The following is a 4,217-nucleotide window of genomic DNA, read 5'->3' on the forward strand; positions in this document are numbered from 1 at the left end:
ATTGTAAAGGTCTGCGCCGACCACAACCCACATGTTGCCTACTTGTAAATTACTGTTGTGGAGCCCGGATAGCTCAGTCGGTAGAGCATCAGACTTTTAATCTGAGGGTCCAGGGTTCAAGTCCCTGTTCGGGCGTGTGACGCTCATTTTGTGGAGCCACAGCTTTTGCCGTTGAGCTATCGCTTGATGAAAGTTTCATCTGGATGAACAATATGTGTACTAGGCATAAAGAAATGGCAGTACAGGCAGTCTTGTAGTCGTGGCCGAGTGGTTAAGGCGATGGACTTGAAATCCATTGTGGTCTCCCCGCGCAGGTTTGAATCCTGCTGACTATGTCTTCCCCGTGTTTAAAATTGCAGCAGTCATCAATTGTTTGCATTTCCATTGTTTCTTGGGAAAAGCGTTGTGCTGGTAGGAGGAGAAGAACAACAGAGTGTTCTCACTGAAGAGAAAGGGGCTTATCACAGGGAGGAACATACCACACATAGGTCACAACGGCTGTTTTTATAGCTCGCCGTGATCGTATAGTGGTTAGTACTCTGTGTTGTGGCCGCAGCAACCCCGGTTCGAATCCGGGTCACGGCAGGTTTGTCAAGGTGACATTAGTGTCGCACTCTGTGTTGCCATCCGTTATCTCCAGCCTTCTTTTAGTGCAGGCTGTGCTAATGGCACGTCCTGAATGTTTACGTTTCCTAAAGTGTGGAAGACTAGGGATATGATATAAGAGAAATAGGATCCTTGATGCCAGCATGCTGTGTAGATAAGTACTGATCAAGTCACGCCTTTAAGGCATGGAAGGAATCTTTTTAATTGTTGAGTGTCCATTCATTGCCACAACAGCAGAAAGACATTCTGCAGTTATCATTGATCTATTTAATGTCTCCTACATGACATGAAGTCCAAACTATTGTGTTGTACTGATGTCTACACCTACAAAAACCATAAACCCAACCTCAAAGTAACCTGTCGTGTTTTAGCAACATCCACACCAACCATAAGCTTAAAACCCATCTCACGGTAAACTTTAGTGTACTGTAAAGGTCTGCGCCGACCACAACCCAAACCTTGCCTACTTGTAAATTACTGTTGTGGAGCCCGGATAGCTCAGTCGGTAGAGCATCAGACTTTTAATCTGAGGGTCCAGGGTTCAAGGTCCTGTTTGGGCGTGTGAGGCTCATTGTGTGGAGCCACAGCTTTTGCCGTTGAGCTATTGCTTGAAGAAAGTTTCATCTGGATGCACAATATGTGTACTAGCTATAAAGAAATGGCAGTACAGGCAGTCTTGTAGTCGTGGCCGAGTGGTTAAGGCGATGGACTAGAAATCCATTGGGGTCTCCCCGCGCAGGTTCGAATCCTGCCGACTACGTCCTCCACGTTTTTAAAATTGCAGCAGTCATCAATTGTTTGCATTTCCATTGTTTCTTGGGAAAAGTGTTGTTCTGGTAGGAGGAGAAAAACAACAGAGTGTTCTCACTGAAGAGGAAGGGGCTTATCAAAGGGAGGAACATACCACACAAGGGTCACAACGGCTGTCTCGTAGCTTGCCGTGATCGTATAGTGGTTAGAACTTTGCGTTGTGGCCGCAGCATCCCCGGGTTGAACGGGGTCATGTCGTGAATTCGACTTTTCATCAATTAGAAATTATCAGACCGGAGGTTTTGAATATCAGAAAATAGACTTTATTCTCCATAATAAAGCCGAGAAAGAGCAGAGCAGACCCCTGAGCATTCTGAAGTCTCTCCCGGACACCTTCTAAAGTATCTGTGTTCTCCATAATCTTTATACAGGTAATTATGACACACCCCTTTGTGTCTCTTTTTAACTCTTGACCATTTTTGAATAGGTTTTCTAGTCTAAGGGGTCCTGCTATTCTTGGCTCTCAGCCCACCAGCTCATGTCAACAGAGATGTTACAGGTCTACACAGCAAATTCATCTGAGTTAAATTCTCGGTGTTGAAGCATTTCAGAGTAAAGTGTTGACGTTAAAGAGTTATATTTTGATAAATGAATATAATAAGAGTTAGAATTGATTTTATTCAGTGCGAAATCAAGGAGTTATCTTTTCTACACTTTGTGGTGTTATTTCCAACATCCGGGAATTCATGCAGCCCCAGTCATTGAAGAATTTTCCAGACGCCATTTTCCATCTGAGGTTTAGAACAGCAACTGGTGAGTCAAACTACCTAAATGTTGGTATTTTACTGACTTTCTTTAAGGAAATACAGTTGTAAACATATTGTTAAGTTAATAACTTTAGAATGGAGTGACAATTTTAATCTTCTGCGGTTCATTCATGGTCGTTTGTGTATCTAGCTTAACTGCATTAACGTTACTATTCACTTCTTTTCAAGAATGATTTTATATATGCTCACGCATACACAGTGCATAAAAACATCAAATGTACATGTTCAACACATTTCTGTCACGCTTAATGCCATTTTGTGCGTTGTTACCCATCTGTAAAATAAAATCGACACTTCTCCTTTAATTCGAAGCAAACTAGCGAGGGAATCGCCGGAGCAGCCTAGCCTACTCTGCCCGGATGCTAACAGCAACACGGTTTCCATGAGCTCTGGAGAGTTTCTAAAACATATCTGGTGAGTAAATGAACATATGCTTACTTGTAAAAGGCTTCCTGACTAAAACATATGATTTTTTTTGTTATTCGTGTACGTTAATTTAGTTATTTTAAACACCGCGGCCCTTTTAAACTGGTTCATTCGTGGCCGTCCATATACCGTTAGTCCATAGACTCGCGTGATAACGTACGCTTGAATTATATTAAATGTTGACAACCATTAAAGTCGGAATGTTAACATTAATGTCTTTAAATGACCGCGTTTGCACTTTCTCAGACATTTAAGGTTACAGAAGTCTCCCGAAAGTTGCGGGACTAACGTTAACGTTATCCCGCAAATGCACAGAGACTCCCAGATGCCCAAGTAGATGCCCGCAAATGAATGATAATCTCTCGGAAATCGCGCGTCTCCCGCCCGGTCATTAAACACTTTGCACACCCCTCTCCACCGCATCCCTCCCAGCTCTTCAGGTACGTCGCGCGCAAGTCACCCCCACCGCTCTTTAGGTACGTCGCGCGCAACTCATCCCATGCTCTTTAGTTACTCATCTCTCCCGCTACCTCCCGCAAATCAACTCTGTATCCCCCGAAAATTACTTTTCCCAACTCGCGATGTCTGACGTTAGTAAGTTAGGCTATTTATGTAGTCAGGAACATCTTAGTCAAGCTTTTTCTCCCGCTTGATATTGTGCTTAAAACTATAGGCTAAACTTAGCATGCACTGTACACAACATTTCCGTTTTATTAAAGACAATTTAGTGTGTTGTAAACAGCCACCTGTCTGTAAAATTAATCAACTGATTCATATTTGAGCAGCCTAATGATGATACAGGTTTGATTTGTAGATTTATTATCAATAATCAACATCTGAATCAAAAGATTTCTGAAAAAGTGTGAGGCATACTTTGTGATGTTCATCTCTCCTTTTTATCTGAATGTTATGCATATGTGTGGATACTAATTTTTTTGTTGTTTTTTTAACAGCCACAGTTCTCTATACAATAACACAAGACCCTGTGACGGTGGCTGATTAGAGATGGATGGTGTATTTCCAGAGTTGGTGAAATGACCAAGCACACCTTCTTGGTCATATGTGGTAATAATAATAATGAAGGTATGTTTGATAAAGTTCTGTATTTGTTTCACATAAGCTGAGAGGGTATTAGAGCATTAGAGAATAACAAATGACATGAAGGTGATAAGTTTTGTATTGTAGGTGAACTGTTACTTAAATAATGTTTTGCTCTTTACTTTGCACTTTTCCTCTTCTGCTTATCCTAATATTTTAGATAATATTTGGACCTGAAACATCTGCTAGACTCCAGGAAAGGTGGCGTCAATACTGGACCTGAAAGGGCCTAACATGTTGAATCTGGTAAAGAAACACGCACGCACGCACGCACGCACGCACACGCTTACAGAAAACTGTTGTTTATGAAGTTTATGAATATTTTTTACACTGTGGCCAATATTTTGGGGAAGTCAGCATCACTAAATGATATAAAAGATTTTAAGCTCCTCTAAATTTTGCTCCAAGTGTTGTGTTAAATTCAGGATTCTGGACAGACAGCTGCCTGTTTTTCCAGTTCTAGTCATAGTGGTTAACCTAATTGTTTTTGGAGATCCAACAGTGATGTAT

At 41.6% G+C, this 4,217-nt stretch overlaps 1 protein-coding gene and 4 non-coding genes across 5 annotated transcripts in view; 4 read left to right on the forward strand and 1 right to left on the reverse strand.

Annotated features, from left to right (window-relative positions):
* LOC137491225 (uncharacterized) overlaps positions 1–4,217 on the reverse strand; it is a 482,468-nt gene that overhangs the window by 153,330 nt on the left and 324,921 nt on the right. The window lies entirely within an intron of this gene.
* Positions 63–135, forward strand: trnak-uuu (transfer RNA lysine (anticodon UUU)). Its single transcript has one exon. It is a non-coding gene; the product is annotated as a tRNA-Lys (tRNA).
* Positions 254–335, forward strand: trnas-uga (transfer RNA serine (anticodon UGA)). The gene has a single exon. It is a non-coding gene; the product is annotated as a tRNA-Ser (tRNA).
* trnah-gug (transfer RNA histidin (anticodon GUG)) lies at positions 514–585 on the forward strand. The gene has a single exon. It is a non-coding gene; the product is annotated as a tRNA-His (tRNA).
* trnas-aga (transfer RNA serine (anticodon AGA)) lies at positions 1,285–1,366 on the forward strand. The gene has a single exon. It is a non-coding gene; the product is annotated as a tRNA-Ser (tRNA).

Source organism: Danio rerio, chromosome 4, assembly GCF_049306965.1.
Source record: "Danio rerio strain Tuebingen ecotype United States chromosome 4, GRCz12tu, whole genome shotgun sequence".
In the NCBI taxonomy this organism is placed as follows: Eukaryota; Metazoa; Chordata; class Actinopteri; order Cypriniformes; family Danionidae; genus Danio; species Danio rerio.